The following is a 19,759-nucleotide window of genomic DNA, read 5'->3' on the forward strand; positions in this document are numbered from 1 at the left end:
GTAGGTCTTGCCTTATAAGTCTTATTGAATTATTTGAGGTGGTGACCAAGCACGTGGATGAAGGTAAAGCAGTGGATGTAGTGTACATGGATTTTAGTAAGGTATTTGATGAGGTTCCCATGGTAGGCTTCTGCAGAAAGTAAGGAGGCAGGAGATAGTGGGACATTTGGCCAGTTGGATAACAAACTCGCTAACCGATAGAAGTCAGAGAGTGGTGTTGGATGGCAAATATTCAACCTGGATTCCAGTTACCAGTGGCGTATCGCAGGGATCAGTTCTGGGTCCTCTGCTGTTTGTGATTTTCATTAATGACTTGGATGAGGGAGTTGAAGGGTGGGTCAGTAAATTTGCAGACGATACGAAGATTGGTGGAGTTGTGGATAGTGAGGAGGGCTGTTGTCTGCTGCAAAGAGACATAGATAGGATGCAGAACTGGGCTGAGAAGTGGCAGATCGAGTTTAACCCTGAAAAGTGTGAGGTTGTCCATTTTGGAAGAACAAATATGATTGTGGAATACAGGGTTAACGGTAGAGTTCTTGGCAATGTGGAGGAGCATGGAGACCTTGGGGCCTATGTTCATACATCTTTGAAAGTTGCCACTCAAGTGGATAGAGCTGTGAAGAAGGCCTATGGTGTGCTAGCGTTCATTAACAAAGGGATTGAATTTCAGAGCCGTGAAGTGGTGATGCAGCTCTGCAAAACTTTGGTAAGGCCGCATTTGGAGTACTGTGTACAGTTCTGGTCGCCTCATTTTAGGAAGGATGTGGAAGCTTTGAAAAGGTGCAAAGGCGATTTACCAGGATGTTGCCTGGAATGGAGAGTCGGTCTTACGAGGAAAGGTTGAGGGTGCTAGGCCTTTTCTCATTAGAACGGAGTAGGATGAGGGGCGACTTGATAGAATTTTATAACATGATCAGGGGAATAGATAGAGTAGACAGTCAGAGACTTTTGCCCCAGATGGAACAAACCATTACAAGAGGACATCAATTTAAATTATGTCAGAGGTAGGTTCTTTACCCAGAGAGTAGTGGGGGCATGGAATGCACTGCCTGTGGAAGTAGTTGAGTCGGAAACATTAGGGACCTTCAAGCAGCTATTGGATACGTACATGGATTACGGTAAAATGATATAGTGTAGATTTATTTGTTCTTAAGGGCAGCACGGTAGCATTGTGGATAGCACAATTGCTTCACAGCTCCAGGGTCCCAGGTTCGATTCCGGCTTGGGTCACTGTCTGCACATCCTCCCCGTGTCTGCGTGGGTTTCCTCCGGGTGCTCCGGTTTCCTCCCACAGTCCAAAGATGTGCAGGTTAGGTGGATTGGCCATGATAAATTGCCCTTCGTGTCCAAAATTGCCCTTAGTGTTGGGTGGAGGTGTTGACTTTGGTTAGGGTGCTCTTTCCAAGAGCCGGTGCAGACGCAATGGGCCGAATGGCCTCCTTCTGCACAGTAAATTCAATGATAACCTATGATTAATCTAGGACAAAGGTTTGGCACAACATCGTGAGCCGAAGGGCCTGTTCTGTGCTGTATTTTTCTATGTTCTATTAACTCAATTGCCAACCGAGGTAACTGTCAACCCAGATGAGCCCACCCCTCACAACCATGTAACAAAGCATCGTTGAAGGTTGTAACATTGTGCACAGGTGTTTAATGTGAAAACAGAAACAACAGTACGTACCCTACCCCCTAACGCTAAACCTGTGCCAACTTAATTGCTGTCTACTTCTTTGGGCATATAGACACCAATGATCCATCTAGCTGGATTCGAGGGCAGTATATCAGGAGTACATGCATTCCCACCCTGCGACCTGGGATCCCTTTGGCTTTTAGGTACCAAGGTGCAGCCGGAGCAAGGGGACCCTCTGCGAGCTCTCCCCAACAGTTCTACTTTTTGCCTAGAACTATACCAGTTCTAATTTTTTCAAATGTAATTCTAAGTCTAACATTATTACTAAATTACCTCTTTTATCTTTTCTTGCAGGCTTGAACATCCTCTGAGGGCCGTGGAGATCTTTTGCCCCGACCCGACTTGACCTCCACAACCTGGCAGTGGAGCGTGCCCAAACCAGAAGTGAAGCCCCCACCTCGATTTGGAGCCGACCCGGACCACCGAGCTTCCAACCTGGACTAACAACCGACGCGAGCCGCGGGATCGCCCGGCCCAGTCCCCGGAGCTCCCGACCTGCCCCCGACGCCGAGAAGCGGCCCAACTCGACCTCAGAGACGCGCCCAGCGAACCGATCCGAAGAGCCCCGCCCAGCAACCCGACCTACCTGGAGAAAGAAGAAAGAAAAATCCACGTGGAGGCAAGACCGGGCCTACTTCAAGTCCCGACCCCAGGAGCGGCCAGGGAGGGAACAGACCACGGGACTCAGCCCGCTCTGCCACAGGAAGCCCCTGCCCACGACTCAGGACCCCTGAAATGGTGGTGACCCCGCGCGAGGACCCAAACGCGCTGCAAGGTATCCCGTGCCTGCAGAACGCCGGGACCCATCCGGGATCGTAAACATGCCCCACGCTCTTCCTCAACCAGCGCCCGGGACCCTGCCAGACGCGACCCCGGAAAGGTAACCAGCGCCCTGGCCCCCACCAGCACCCTGGACCCCACCAGACGCAACCATCTACATTCCACAAGGTCAGACTTCTCCCATCCGATCTCTGGACCATCCAGCCGCAGCCGCCGACGAGGAAGCGAGGAGAACACGGAAGTCTGAAGGTTAGACTGAAGCAACGCCGGTTCAAGACCCCTCACCCCAGCACACACCTGGCAAACGTCCAAGCGATCAAAAACAAGCTGGATGAACTTAACGCTAGACTTACCTCTCAGAGGGAAGTAAGAGACTGTGTGCGCTCTGCTTCACAGAGACATCGCCCCCAACCACCCCCCCCCCCCCCCCGCCCCCCGCCTCACCGGACTGTGCCATAAAACCTGAAGGCTTCTCAGTTCGCCGGGTGGACCGCACCGCTTCACCAGGCAAAGCAAAGGGTGGAGGGTTTTGCCTCCACATGAACTCCTCCTGGTGCTTGGATGTCGCGACCCTGGTGACCTTCTGCTCCCCAGACCTGGAATACCTGACTGTGAGGTGCCGGCCATAATATCTTCCATGTGAGTTTACTTCTGCTATTATCACAGCGGTGTACATCCCACCCCAGGCAGAAGTGAGTAAGGCGCTGGACGAACTGTACACAGTTATAAACAACTGTGCAAAATAGAACACCCAGAGGCCTTGTTCATCGTGGCCGGAGACTTCAACAAGGCCAACCTCAAGAGTGTACTGCCAAAGTTCCGGCAGCACATCTCCTGTCCCTCCAGGGGCAACAACACTTGACCACTGCTGGTCAAAAATAAAGGGCGCCTACCGTTCCATCCCCCTACCGCACTTTGGGAAGTCAGACCATAAGACAGTGCTCCTTCTCCCGGCATTCAAGCGCAAACTCAAGTGGGAGAATCCAACTATGAAGGTTGTGCAGTGCTGCGCGGAGGAAACAGAAGAGCTCTTTTGTGCGTGCTTAGAGACAGTGGACCGGTCCATCTTTAAGAACTCAGTGACCAACTTAAATGCGTATGCTACCACCGTCACAGACTTCATCAGCAAATGTGTGGACGACTGCGTGCCAAAGAAAGCAGTACCTACGTTCCTCAACCAGAAACCATGTCTCAATAGAACATAGAACATAGAACATAGAACATAGAACAATACAGCGCAGTACAGGCCCTTCGGCCCACGATGTTGCACCGAAACAAAAGCCATCCAACCTACACTATGCCATTATCATCCATATGTTTATCCAATAAACTTTTAAATGCCCTCAATGTTGGCGAGTTCACCACTGTAGCAGGTAGGGCATTCCACGGCCTCACTACTCTTTGCGTAAAGAACCTACCTCTGACCTCTGTCCTATATCTATTACCCCTCAGTTTAAAGTTATGTCCCCTCGTGCCAGCCATATCCATCCGCGGGAGAAGGCTCTCACTGTCCACCCTATCCAACCCCCTGATCATTTTGTATGCCTCTATTAAGTCTCCTCTTAACCTTCTTCTCTCCAACGAAAACAACCTCAAGTCCATCAGCCTTTCCTCATAAGATTTTCCCTCCATACCAGGCAACATCCTGGTAAATCTCCTCTGCACCCGCTCCAAAGCCTCCACGTCCTTCCTATAATGCGGTGACCAGAACTGTACGCAATACTCCAAATGCGGCCGTACCAGAGTTCTGTACAGCTGCAACATGACCTCCCGACTCCGGAACTCAATCCCTCTACCAATAAAGGCCAACACTCCATAGGCCTTCTTCACAACCCTATCAACCTGGGTGGCAACTTTCAGGGATCTATGTACATCTCAATCGTGAGATTGACTCCCTGCTGAAGGACAGACCTGAGGCGTTCAAGTCAGATGACCCTGACCTATACAAGAAATCCATATACAACCTCCACATAGCCATCCGAGATGCCAAGAGAGAACATTAGACCAAGCTAGAGTCAGAGACAGAGTCTCAGCGCTTGTGGAAAGGACTAGACAAGCAGTATCTCCGGCAGCAGCGCACATCTGCCTGATGAACTCAATGCATTCTGTGCTCGGTTCCAGCAGGTAACCAACAATCCGCTGGCGAGTGCCCTAGCAGCCCATAACTCACCCATACCCACCATCGGAGCTTCCGAAGTCAGATCGGCTTTCCTGAAAGTGAACACTAGGAAGGCGACAGGCCCGAAATGGAACCCTGGTCAGGCACTCAGAGCCTGCGTGGACCAGCTGGCAGAGGTGTTCGTAGAAATCTTTAACCTCTCCCTACTCCACTCCAACATCCCCACCTGCTTCAAGAAGACCACCATCATACCGGTGCCAAAGCAGAACCAGGCAACGTGCCTCAGTGACTACAGTCCAGTGGCCCTGACTTCAGTCGTAATGAAATGCTTCGAGAGATTGATCATGAAGCGCATCACCTCCATGCGCCTTGATCCTCTATAATTTGCATACCGTAGCAACTGGTCCACAGGAGACGCAATTCCCCTGGCCCTACAGTCATCCCTCAGCAACAAAGACTCCTACATCAGACTCTGATTTATTGACTACAGTTCCCCCTTCAACACCATAATCCCAGCCAAGCTCATATCAAGCGAGTACTTGGCTCCCCACTCTGTAACTGGATCCTCGATTTTCTGACCAACAGACCATAATCTGTAAGAATGAGCAACAACATCTCCTCCACAATAGTCCTCAATACCGGGGTGCTGCACGGTTGCGTACGTAGCCGGCTACTGTACTCCCTGTACACACACGGCTGTGTTGCAAAACTTGGTTCCAACACAATCTACAAGTTTGCTGGTGATACGACCATAGTGGGCCGCATATCGAATAACGACGAGTCAGAATATAGGAGGGAGATAGAGAACCTAGTGGAGTGGTGCAGCGACAACAATCTCTCCCTGAATGCCTGCAAAACTAAAGAAATGGCCATTGTCTTCAGAAAGCAAAGTATTGTACACACCCCTGTCAGCATCAACGGGGCAGAAGTGGAGATGGTTAGCAGCTTCAAATTCCTAGGGGTGCACATCACCAAAAATCTGCCCTGGTCCACGCACGTCGATGCAACCACCAAGAAAGCACAACAGCGCCTATACTTCCTCAGGAAACTCCAGACATTCGGCATGTCCACATTAACTCTTACCAACTTTTACAGATGCACCATGGAAAGCATCCTATCTGGCTGCATCACAGTCTGCTATGGCAACTGCTCGGCCGAGGACCGCAAGACACGTCAGAGATCATGAACAGAGCCCAGTCCATCACACGAACCTTCCTCCCATCCATTGACTCCATCTACACCTCCCGCGGGCACCATAATTAAAGATCCCTCCACCCGGCTTACTCACTCTTCCAACTTTTTCCATCGGGCAGAAGATACAGAAGTCTGAGAACACGAACGAACAGACTCAAAAACAGCTTCTTCCCCGCTGTTACCAGACTCCTAAATCATCCCCTTATGGACTGACATCGTTCACACTACACCCCTGTATGCTTCATCCGATGCCCGTGCTTATGTAGTTACATTGTGTACCTTGTGTTGTCTTATTATGTATTTTCTTTTCTTCCCTTTTCTTCCCATGTACTTAACAATCTGTTGAGCTGCTCGCAGAAAAATACTTTTCACTGTACCTCCAATCTCTGGGATGCTGGAAGGTGTTGGAGTCAGCTGAGATGGGAAATCATCGGCATCGAGCTCCGGGGTGTTCTGGATCTTGGGTTTTTGTTTCTGCATCTGTCGGTTTCTTCATTGTTGGTCGGCACCTGGAGGTTGGCTGTGGCTGGGGGCGAGGGGCACCAGGAAATCCCGCCCCACCACCAACAGGATGTGCAAGAAACAAGGCAAGATGTACGATTAGACGACAGGTGTCGGGGAAGCGGAGATCGTGGGTGTGCTGGAATGGGGTTGTGGTGGTGGTGTAAGTGTGGTGTCGGTATGAGGGTGTGGTGTGGGTGAGGATGTTGTGAGGGTGGTGTGCACAACTCAGCAGGTTCTCACTTCCTCGCCCGATGCCGACCCCCTTCCTGCGACATGCCACACCCTCGGCTCGAGGACCACGTTCAGGGCACTCTGGTCTGCCGCAGTGAGGGGCCACAGGACCCATGGCCGTACTCCAGTCTTCCCCCAATCCGGGTGTTTTTGTGCGGCCTTCTCCTGTGGATGGGGTGGAAACAAAAAATGCACAGTGTTAGACAGTCTGATGCATGCAGCCAAGTGGTAGGTAATTGGTGGCTTCAGTGGTCAGGTTACAGTTCAAGGTGTCCTGTATGGGTGCCGGCGTGTGGTGCAGGGTGGGGTTCGGATGCACTCTGATGGGAGTGTGGTAGAGTTACCGGTGCATCGAGCGGCCGTTGGTGCAAGAGGCACATTGCTGCCTCCTCATCCTGGCTGGCCTGAGGAGGTTGTGTAGCTTGTTACGGCATTCTTGGCTGGTCCAAACGGTGTTGCTCATGGTGCTTACAGCTTCTACCACCTGTCCCAAAGCATGGCGGCTCACAGCCTATTTCACGCACCTGGGTACTGCCTTTGAAGCTCGGCGTCTATTAAACCCGCTGCCGCTCTTCTTGCTGTGATCTTGTAGGCTGGGATGGTGATTGTGGGGCGTGAAGTGTGCACATGCGGCTGCGGCCCTCTGGGCCTCCTGAGTGCCAATCATGAATCCGGTGAATCTTGCACTGTTTCTCTTTAGAATCGATTTTTTTCCACGTGGCACCTGTGCTCGCTCCTTAACGGTCATTGAATTGGTTCAGGGACAGTTTTGCTGTTGCAGAACTCTGTGAATCCTGTCCTGACATCAACACGTAGCCTCAGCAACCAGGAATTCCATCGTGCGTAAAATGGTGTCAAAGTAAATAGAACATACAACATTCAGTGCAGAAGGAGGCCATTCGGCCCATCGTGACTGCACCGACCCACTTAAGCCCTCACTTGCACCCTATTCCCGCAACCCAATAGCCTCTATTAACCTTTTTGGTCACTAAGGGCAATTTATCAAGGCCAATCCACCTCCACTGCACGTCTTTGGACTGTGAGAGGAAACCAGAGCACCCGGAGGAAACCCGCGCAGACGCGGGGAGAACGTGCAAACTCCACGCACACAGTGACCCAGTCGGGAATCGAACCTGGGATCATGGCGCTGTGAAGACACAGTGCTATCTACTTGTGCTACTGTGCTGCCCAAAGGACAAGGGTAGTTAATAAAGACGATAACTATCTTAAAAGAGACTGCCGGAGTAAAAAAGAGACACAAGTGGAGGGGTGTTCTGTCCCTTCAGGCCAATGGGATTTGCTCGTCCCACTGCAGTAGTTGGAGTTTTGGTTGACTGCCAAATTCGCCGTTCACACTGGCAGTCGTGGTGGAGCAAACTGCAATTGGAGAATCCCTGCAAAGTAAAGACAACGGGCGAGATTCTTCGTTCCCCGACGCCGATTTCGAAATCGGCAGCCTGACGTAGACTGCTGAAATCGGGGGCGCTCCTTTTTGACACAGGTTTCCAAAACAGCGTCATCACGTCGCGTCACCGGCCATTGCAACAACAGCAGCTAGTCACGTGAAGGCCCTCCCACGATGCTCCGAGTCTGATGGGCCGAGTTCCCGACGGCGCGAGACACATGTGGTCTCAGCTATGCGGGAGCTCGGGTTGGTTGCTGCGGACTGTGTCCCATAGTGCCGGTGTCACTATGCAGTAAAATGGGCCAAGGTGAATGGTCAGTGGGCAGTGGCTGTCCGTGTCTGGAGTCAGCCCCTGTCCCGTGGGTGGATCACCCTAGCTATTCGGGCTGTTCCTGCGTCACTTCCTCCTCCTCCAGTACGACCAGTGTCTGGCCCGGCAGCTCGCAGTTCCTTCTCTCCGTGTCCCACCTCGTCTCTCTCTCCCTCTCTCTCTCAGCAGCTAACACGCCAGGTGCCGGATGTTTAATCGTACACGTGGACTACACCGTTGGGGTCTGGGCCCATCAGAGATCCACGTTCACAAACGTGGTCCTGACCCGGTGGACCTCGTGGTGTGCTAATGGGTAACTCATTAATGGAGGTGCTCCCAAAATCCTTATGCGGGACACCCACCTTCCCCCCACGCCCAATGGAAAACCTGCCTAGCCCGCTCCCACCAGTGTTCCACACTGCCTCCTCACCAATGAGCATAATTAGAGATTATCATATCAGAGACCTTCAAATTAGAGAGATCCCCACCAGGAATACTAAAATTAGAGTGCTCCACCAGAGACCCCTTTTAAGAGAAAACCTGCCTGGATGTGCCCCATGTGAGAGAGCAGTGCCGAGAATCCATCCATAATAGAGACCCCCACCTAAAATCCCTTCATAGGAGAAACCCCTGCCGAGGAGACGTTATTAGGAGAGACGTGTCTGGAAGCGGGAGACTGGCGGCGACGAGGCAGTGACAATAATCAGTGTTTTAACTCTCACCTGTATAATTCACCTGTTGGCTTAATCAGAGGAAACCGCACCTGTCAATTCCTGGAACGAGATCACCAGTCAGCTGGTTTAAACCCCCGCAATTATTTCATCATTAGGCCTTTCATTCATTACTCTGTGAAATTGCATTGATTAGGCTGTGATTGACCACTTGCACACATATCCAGCCGACTGTAATGTTTCGTGCATGTCCGTTCACACCTGGTAGTCATGTACGTACGCAGCTGTGAATCTAGCCAGTTAAGTGCTTTCTGCACCTCTCTGTATCCCAGCGGGAAGCTTCCAAAATATACACGTACAGCAATCAGCCATTTAAAGCCGGCAGCGTTTTAAATCGCTCCCCTCAGAACGCTTTCTATTGATGTGCCTCTACAGGAGGCGGCCGGCGAAATTTACCTGTCTGTGGGTACGATAATTCAGGGACAGCAACAGATCCAGCAATGAGCATCTTTATTTATGCCTTTATGTAATATTTGTTTCCCACTGAATTTTTGACAGGTTCGGGATGTATTTTGGTCTGTCCAAGGAGGATTCCTGTCGAATGAAACACCAACAATAAATCTAAGAATATGAGTTAGGCAAAACTTCAGATGTTCTTTGGAGGTCTCTACCTGAGGTTTTGTCAATATCTGCTTTATCATCTATAGGAAATCGAGCATGACTGGGATGGATTACGTGAAAAGATGGTCTTTTCCGGAAGTTGCTATTTAGTAGTGTGTTGGTCTGTTGTAATCGTTAATTGATTGCCGCCTCTTTATCGTCGGGACCAGCTATTATAACCTTGGTTTATTAATTAAGCAAAAATTCAGGACAAGAGATATACATTAATTATGGTACGAACAGAGTTGAACGATAGTTCAATGCCGAGTCACTAAAACTTTAATTAAATTATTGCTCTATTTTCCCCCCTGCATTTTCACGTTAGATGGTCGAAGTAATCAAGCAGAAAATTTGCTAATCAAAACTTATGGTGTGCGATCAAATCTTTCTGGGCTAGGAAAGACTGGTTATGGGTATGGCGCCGCTCCATTAAGATGTAGTCTTAATAGCACATTGAGTTACGGTCGCGTTTGCTGGAGGATAATCACCTGAGCTCCCGGATATTACTGCAAAAGCTCTTCAATGCTCCGATACCAGATACAACCATCCTCAGCTGACTGAGCATTGGCATTCCCTCCATCGCTGGGCCTGTAATAGAGCTGATCGCTGATCATTACAAATGTTTCAGTACGCTTCGCAATTCCTTGGATGCTGAAAGAAGCCTCCTCACTTTGTGTAAGTCATAGTTTAAAAAATGCTGTTCAGGGCGATAAGTGGAAAGTAACAATCATACAACACAAGTGCCAAATCATCACAATCTCCAACAGGAGGGAATCCAAACATCTCGCTTTGATATTCGAGGGCATTGTTCAACTCGACCATTATTCAATCCCCAAAATCAACATCATGCGGATTAAGAAAGACAAGAACAGCTGCGTAAATATTCCAGCCACAAGAGCGCGTTAGACGCTGGTAATGAAACAGCTCATGAGACACGTAATGACTAGCTTCATACTGCCAACATCTACAAGGTGCAAGTCAGGATGTAAATGGTATATTGGCCACTTGTCTCACTGAGCGTGATTCGAACTACAAACTGCTGAGTATCTTAGCCAAAGAATCCCGCTTGATCAGCACATTAACCCGCCCATCAATTTCAACAGGTAATCCTCTACTACGGTCTCGCAAGGACAACATCGTACAGCATCCAAAAGATACACTGCGGCCATTTATTAATAGCTCCTCCACCTTGCATTCGGAATCACATCCCGCTACCATCCACAAAAACACCAGTCTAGTGGGACATGGGAAATATATTTGAAATTCTTCACTTCATACAGCATTCCTACCTGAAGCTATATCGCCAATATTCAATCCCGTTTGGTCAATTCCCGGAGCTCCTTCCCGACTGCACAACAGTTCTACCCTCGCCGCATATAAGGAAAGAGATCACTTTATGCATTGTCCCAGCACCCGCCGACAAAACCATTTATTTACGATTTCCTGCCCTTGTACGTCACGGTGCCTCAAGTGCATAAACCTGTAATATTTCAATAATTCCAGAGTTTACACCCCAGTCGTTTCAGCCTGCCAATTCCAAAATTGTGGAACCTCTATACAAAATAAATCGTGCACGGATGGACAGGTCCCCTAACTCTAAACCAATATCCAAGTGCATTCCCTAGTTTTGAAGCAAGGGAAATAGGAAATGCATATAACTTTATATTTTATGTCACATAATTCATCAATTAAGCCTCACCTCAGCCCCTTTTGTTCAAACAGTGATGTGAACTGGCTCGCCGCCATAAGTAAAAGTTTCTAATCGAGGCAATATTAGTATAAATCTCACCTTTACCATGTAGTGCGTGAAGTACATGACTCCAACTGCTGCCTACCAAGCATGTTTTACACTTCAATCATCACTTCCGAGCTCTTCTGTGGTGTGTCTCAGTTAATAAAGGAAAATGTACCTTCATGACAAGCAATTCCAAAATTGCAATCAACGTCACTGGAATCCATAAACATTCACATCAAGGTAGCTGGGTCCATCTATAACTTTCAGTGTACAATCAGTTTGTACTCATACCTGTGCTTTTACCAACTGCTTTGATTCGCAGTTCTGCTCATGGAACATATTTGGCTTAATTATATTTCTCCATGAAACATCAGAAAACTTGTTCTAACCTGAACACGATACTAAATTTTGCACTGAAATATTTGCACTGAGAGAACCATATTCACTCGTGGGAAAATTCAGGGTCAACATTTGAAATGAGCATTGTTGCGTTTGTCCCAATGTAAGTGCCAGATAAAATGTGTTCGAAACATATACTTGTTTAGAATTTTCTGAACAGGAAGTTAACAAATATACATTGCGCAAGGGGCTGGTTTAGCACACTGCGCTATATCGCTGGCTTTTAAAGCAGACCAAGGCAGGCCAGCAGCACGGTTCAATTCCCGTACCAGCCTCCCCGAACAGGCGCCGGAATGTGGCGACTAGGGGCTTTTCACAGTAACTTCATTGAAGCCTATTTGTGACAATAAGAGCTTTTCATTTCATTTCATTGGCGAATGTTAGATCACAGATCAAACGCGATCTCATTTAATGCTAGTGCAGACCTGTGCCCTGAATGGTAAACTCGTGTTACGATGAGAAACAGCATTAGATCACTCTAATCTGGCTGTAAGTCCCTCTGTCTCTAAGAGTATCATTGCTTCCTTTTTATGCCTCTGCTTCCATATTTGACACCCATAAGCTCTTCCGCATTTCACAGACAACATTCAGCGTTGTGTGGTCATTGCGTTAGTGCAGCGCAGCAACATTTGCCAGTGACAGCGACGAACCACAATATGGCATAAACTGTCATGAGATTCAAATGAATCACAGATGGAACGGACCATGTGCAATTGCAAATGTGTGAGGGATAGGGTGGATGTGGAATTGGGGAGTAACAATTCGGCTGAAATCGGAGAGGAAGAGTGAGGGAGAGGCAATGCAGAGATTGTATAGGAAGGGGAAATAAGAATACGATTACTGTGCCTCCTCCAATTCAGCAAGAGTTTCTGAGACTCTCCATGTGAAACAAGCACGTCCGCTGAAATTGGTTTCCTCTTCATTACTGGTTCTGACTTCTATGGTGACTCCAGCTGTGTGTCACCTCTTGTACAATATTCACATATTTAGCAATACTGTTACCAGCACTGCGCCTTTTTGTCTGCCCATCCAATGGTAAACTCCTGCAAGCACCCCTGCTGATATTTGTCACGAAACTGCTTTAAATATCAGACGTGCAATCATGTATTAAGCAAAGTGCTGAAAGAACAACAGCGTGATTCCCCACATCCTCTTCTTCGACAACCCCCTTTGCCACGCACCCTTTACCGCTCCTGAGAACCCACTGTTAAATAGTGTCAATACCAATAGCCAGCTGGTAAATGATGACAGGTATGATTCACTTGACCGAGGCTGTGAGATAAATACCGCGTTCGCAATTGTAATCACTGGAAACTTCCGCTCAGCATGTCTCAGTCCTGTTTATTAATAATTTGAACAATTTGCGTAAGTGGGTATTTAACAGCATTCATCACCTCTTGTCTAAATTTGGACTGAGTCACCCCATAAATAAATGTGTTTGTACAGCAACTTAAATTCAAGAGCATCATTCCAACTCTTTGAAATATATATTCTGAATCATTATAATCTGTGGGATTTGTTCCTGTAATGACGTAATAGAAGAACGAAGCAACAATTACCGTCCACAGTAGTATGAAGTTCCCAGATATGGCGAAGAGTAAAATAATAGACTTCTTTCTGCTCTCCATCTCAGGATCAATTTGATTTTCTCCTTTGATCTGCCCTTTCAGTCCCTTGCGGACTCGACTCCTCACTAAAATATGTCTAACTGTCAAAGCATTCAGCAATAGAATGAAAACAAATGGCAGCAGAGGAGTTAAAACAGTATCAAACCAGGCAAAGACCACCCATCCCGGCTCAGTATAATAGCTCGGTTTTGCGTTACAAAACCATGGTACAAAGTCTATTATTTCTCGAGGTTCGCGTGTGAAGTATAAGGGAATGTTTTTTACGCAGAGCAGAATGCCAGCAATTGCAATAACCGTGTCTGCAGTTTTCCTGGTGCAATATTTTGGTTTCTGTTTCTGGCAACAAATAGCTACGAATCTATCGAATGAGAAGGTGACGGTGAACCAGACAGAACAGTCTCCAGCTGCACGAGTCATGGCATAGGTAATGCTACACACAGAAGTAATATTCAGGAAAGATCTTGGGAAATAATAATAACTACCCCTGTGCAGTATGACATCAATAATAATGAAAACGAGATCGGCAAATGCCATGCCCACCAGGTAGCGAGTCGTGCATGGGGAGAGCCCGCACTTTCCTCGGGACAGAACGACGATCGCCAAAAAGTTCACTGTGAAAGAGAGAAATCGGAAAAAATGATTCCATAAACATTCTCCCTTTCTGAGTAAGTTCTGAGTTTTAACATTAAAAATATATCAGTCCGTGGGGGGGGGGGGGGGGGGGGGGGGGCAGATATGATCATTTTAGAAATCAAAACCATATACCAATATTCATACAACAGATGTATTCCATGATTCCTAAGTCAGAAATGTGGACAGCACATGGCTGATATGTCCACTCAAAGGCATTTGGGGGATTTGAATCGTCACGTTTGTCCGTGTGCACACACACCCTTCTGATTGGCCTACGCATAGGACTGACCTTGTTTTATCGTTGGGCTTGGAAAACCACTTTTAATCAAACCATTGTGAAAGATTCGAGATGATCTAGGATCAGAACACTGCCATAGACCAAGATACCCCTTGGACTTGGCCACAACCACGTGAAGACAACGCTCCCCTATTGACATCGGGTTCATCAAGGTATGAAGCGTCTTGCAAGGAATGATATCTGTGGAATGGAAGTCTCTGAAGCAGGTCTCCCAGTTTTTCGTAGTTGACGGTGAACTCTTCGACATTCGCAGCTGGACAGGAACTCGTTCCACGGGATATGAGTTGACAGCTCTGCCTTCAGAAATATCAACACCTTTTGCCACTATGGAGTTGGACGTGGAATCTCAACTACAATATTAACCTGCTTTCCCTTTAGACCTCCATTCCCTTTTGGTTGGGTGATGATAGTGTCCACTCTGTTCCTGGGGCAGGTTCAATATTATTTTCTGCCTGCATGAAACCAAGCAGGTCAGGGCGGAACTGACAATGACAAAATAGGTAAACGTCTGAGATATGCGCCGGGATTCTACTTTTCACCAGCCGGCCATTGGGACTTTCCATTGTGGGCAGCCATGCGCCATTGGAAAATGCCCGGCGTGGCTGCGCTGCCGACATAATGGAAAATCTCCACAATGAAGATTCCAGCCCATAAATGCTCATCTTCACTTCCCACTGGGATTACTATCCTACTAATATCCATACCTATATAACTGAGCTATAACCAACGTTATCTGATGAAAATCAAATGGCGACAGAACAAAATGAATATATCAGCCCAATTTGCTATCACCAGAAGAGAACGTAAATAAGATTGATTATGTTAGATCCATGGTAAATTGAGCGGCAAACGTGGTCAGGGACGAGAACATTACAAGTGGAACGAATGGAGGGCATCAGAGACTCAATAATTAAACAGGTCATAGAAGCAAGAAGTCGATAACATCAAGAGAAATGCAAATGGAAGACCATGTGAAGAAGTGCGTAAGGTGGAAACTAGAAGACAGTGGGGGAGAATTATACGCTAGAAGTAGGGGGACTGCACTATGTATTACTTTATAGATAACACTGCGAAATTGCAGTAATAAAAATCAAATCAATGGAGGACAAACGGGGTGGAGATGGGGGGAAGGGGCGGGATTCTACACAGAATAATAAAAGCGAGCAAAACATTTGGTATAGAAAATCGCATCAACAAATATTAAACATGTGAACTAATGTATCACAGGGATGATTATGCATTCACCAAAAGTTATCATAATTGAAACAGAAGCAATGCACTGCCGGAAATGTTATTTATTTCTTGTACATAAACGAATGGTAAAGAGGTGGGAAATGATTTTCCACATGGATAATCGCTGGGAGAACAGATACTTGTCATTTGCACGAACAATATAGAATGAGGAGACAGGCACACAATTGAAAGATGTGTAAATAATTCAAATTGGTTGCGTTTTCGTAAAGTGGCAGGATACAACTGAATATATGAAAATATTATTAATCAACAGAATGACAAATAGAACATTTTCCTCAGTGCAGGTATGTATCGGGTGCTGCATTTTTTAATATGTAAAAAAAAGGCAGCTTCACAAATGCCCTTCTGGGAAAGTAGTATCCGTATGATATAGAGCGGCAAAGGTGTTCAGGGATAAACCATTTTATATCATTTCACGTAGCTACGAGGTGAAAAAGGCCATCATAGTCCAGCAACGTACTGTTGGTTATTTTTCAATGATAGCACTGAGGGGGATAAAGAAACGGATGACATGGAACTAACAACGGAATTTAATTGTACAGTAGTTGACTATCAGCTTGACATGAATAGTGGAAATACTGATGGAGGCCATAAAACGGGCTAAGATAATTTGCACTCAGAGAAAGATAAATTCATGCTACTCAGTCAACATGTTTTTGTCAAGGGCAGGCATGTATGACAAATTTAATTGAGTTCTTTGACGAAGTGACAAAGGCAGTGGATGAAGGTAATGCCGTGTGGATGGTCTATATTTTGACTTTCTGATAAAATTTGACATAGTGCCACATGACAGTTTTGTTCGCAAATTAAAAATGTTTGCGATCGTTGGTCCTTGTCAGCGTGGATTATAAGTAGGCTGAGAGATAGAAATCAGAGGGTCGGTATGAATAGGCATTTCCCTGACCGGAGGCGAGTTTGAAAGCGGCTCAATATTCGGCCAATTGCCTTTTCTGATTTATATGAATTATTTAGAAGTTGATGATGTTAGCAAAATACCTGCAGTTGAGAGAATAGTGCATTGTGAAGATGACGGTGAGCGACTTCAAAGTCACATTGACAAGTTGGCCAAATGAGCAGACTCCTGGCACATTAATTTCACAGCGAAATGTGATGTAATGCATTTTGGTAGAAGAAACATGGGGAGAAAATAATCTTTGATTGGTACACTTTGAGGGGAGTACAGGAGCAGAGGGATCTCGGCGGTTATAGTGCATAATTGTCTTAAGGCGGCCAGGCAAGTTGAAACAGTTGTTAAGAAGGCTGAGACAACATTTGGAGCATTGTGTTCAATTCTGGCACATTATTTACGGAGGGTTTTAAAACATTGGAGATAGTGGAGAGGAGATTTACTGGAATTATACCAGGAATGAGGAATATTAGCTAAAGACAGATTGGTGAAATTGGGTTTATTCTCCGTGGAGAGAGAAGATTAAGAGGCGAATACATTGCAGTGTTCAAAATTAATTCTGAAAAATTTGGCAAGGTAAAGAGGGATAATTTGTTTCCACTAGTTGGTATGTTGCTGACGAGTGGGTCACAATTTCACGATGGTCAGCAAAAGAGCAAGGAGTGAGATGAGGATAAAAGTATTTACTCAGAGAGTTCTTGGTGTTTGTAATGCACTGCCTAGACGAGTGGTGGAGGGTGATTGCATGGGAGCTTGCAAAAGTGAGCTGGATTTATATTTGAAATGACGAATTTAGAGGACTACGGTGATAAGGCTTGGGAATGGGAGTAGCTAGGATGATTTTTTGAGAGCCGGTGCGAACAGAATGGCCTCCTTCTGTACTGTAAATAACAAACAAACAAAACATATTTAGCGTATTCAAAGCTGTACAGTTATCTATATGAAAAAAATATACTGATGCACAGGAACAATGAATATTTCAACCATCAAAACCAGGTTGAAAATAGCTTTGAGATAAGTGCGCTACATGTTTTATTATTAACAGTTTGACCATATATTTGTTTATTGCTCCCGTTGTGATTATGTAAACCGTAGTTTCAGTATCATCTAGCCTTTGACGCATTGTCAGGAGCTCTTCTCTTAAATTGTCAGCTGCAGAAGAATGAATTGTCTGGAAAATGACAGCTCAATGTCTACCCAGTGTTGGAAACAGGTAAGCAAGTACATGTTTCGTGATCCACAGATCATAAAGGGAAGTTGTGAGTCAGAGATTAATCGTTTTGAAACAAATAACTTGTTTAACACAACCGTAATCGGAATCAGACGTAATAGCTTTCTAGATCATTTGTGTTTTGTAACCAGGCTACCCTGCAGTTTATATGCCTGGAAATCATATCCGCCCTCAATATTCGAGCTGTTTATTCGGAAAAAGAGCGACATTAAACTGGGTATACTTGAAGATAACTGCCAGCAACGAAGCTTCCCTTTTCACTCGTTAATACAGTTCATGGAATCGCGAGATCATTCACCTCGATAACTTTTTCAAAATAGAACCTATTACTTAATTGCTGTGGGTGAGGCACCTTCAGTATTATTTTTCATTTGCACATGACCAGGACAAATCATGGTCACCAATGTTCTAGCTGACGGGTGACCCACATTCACTGTATTCATCGATACGGCTCCGATTTCTTTCTCTCAGACATTGTCCTGTCCGGTGTTCTGACTGAGCCGAACACTGCATCCGTGTAAAGAGATTAACTTGATAATGAACTGAACATTTGAGTTGCAAAGACAGGTGTATTGCTACTTAAGACCGTGAAATAAAACTGCCGACCTAATACAGGATGTCGGCAGATCAAAATTATATCACAGATGGACATTTATCTAACGTTGCCCAGAAGATCTAGATGTGCCATTAACAGTTGGAGAGTAAGAAATTCGAGGTGCACACATTTTTATTTGCATAACTTCAATTTAAAATGTCACTTACCAGGAACACCAATGATGGCGAGGATCAGGTAATATATTTTCTGGACGTTGTAAATTGTCTCCTGCATTATGAATCCGTGCTCTTGGATATCTTACAGCCGCCAGCAAGCTCTCTGCGTCCGCCCTCCCAGAGACTTTAGTTTAGACGTTGTGATCGTCGTGGGAATACTAAGATTGCCAAACTTGTCAAATTAATTTCATGACATTGAACAAATATATTACGAAATTGTGTGTTGTAGATTATTTTAAGCTCTGACGATGAAATGGAACATGCCATACTCGGGCCTTCTCACTCATCATGCGAATTAAACATAGAACATAGAACATAGAAAAACACAGCACAGAACAGGCCCTTCGGCCCACGATATTGTGCCGAACCTTTGTCCTAGATTAATCATAGATTATCATTGAATTTACAGTGCAGAAGGAGGCCATTCGGCCCATTGAGTCTGCACCGGCTCTTGGAAAGAGCACCCTACCCAAGCCCACACCTCCACCCGACACTAAGGGCAATTTTGGACACTAAGGGCAATTTATCATGGCCAAGCCACTTAACCTGCACATCTTTGGACTGGGAGCGAAGACATTTTGTATCTATATTCTCTGGACAACATGAATTTTATTTCAAACAGCATCACTCCTTCTCCTGTTGGCATTTTATTTCAGTGATCTTCTACAGTGGACAGTAACAACTTGATAATTGAATTTCATATGTTACAGAGTTGCTCTCAGGGCTGTTCTCCTACAATCTAGGATGTCATGTCATCGTGTACTGTGGTCATCTCATGATGGTTAGCACAATTGCTTCACAGCTCCAGGGTCCCAGGTTCGATTCCCGACTTGGGTCACTGCCTGTGTGGAGTCTGCACGTTCTCCCCGTGTGTGCGTCGGTTTCCTCCGGGTGCTCCGGTTTCCTCCCACAGTCCAAAGATGTGCAGGTTAGGTGGATTGGCCATGCTAAATTGCCCTGAGTGTCCAAAATTGCCCTTAGAGCTGGGTGGGGTTACTGGGTTATGGAGATAGGGTGGAGGTGTGGACCTTGGGTGGGGTGCTCTTTCCAAGAGCCGGTGCAGACGCGATGGGCCGAATGGCCTCCTTCTGCACTGTAAATTCTATGATTCTATGATAAGACATGAAAGCGGACTCCTTGTGACAATGCTTTTCAGAATGCATCCTGGAAAGGTGCTGCAACACCAGACACCGACGCAACATCTCAACACTGTTTTATATTCATTTAGGGGCCATGGCGTCGCTGCTTATGCCAACATTTATTTCTCATCGCTACTTGCCCTTCAGCAGATGGCGCTGAGTTGCCTCCTTGAATCGTGTCAGTCCTTGAGGTGTCGGTA

Source organism: Scyliorhinus torazame, chromosome 4, assembly GCF_047496885.1.
Source record: "Scyliorhinus torazame isolate Kashiwa2021f chromosome 4, sScyTor2.1, whole genome shotgun sequence".
NCBI classification, from domain to species: domain Eukaryota; kingdom Metazoa; phylum Chordata; class Chondrichthyes; order Carcharhiniformes; family Scyliorhinidae; genus Scyliorhinus; species Scyliorhinus torazame.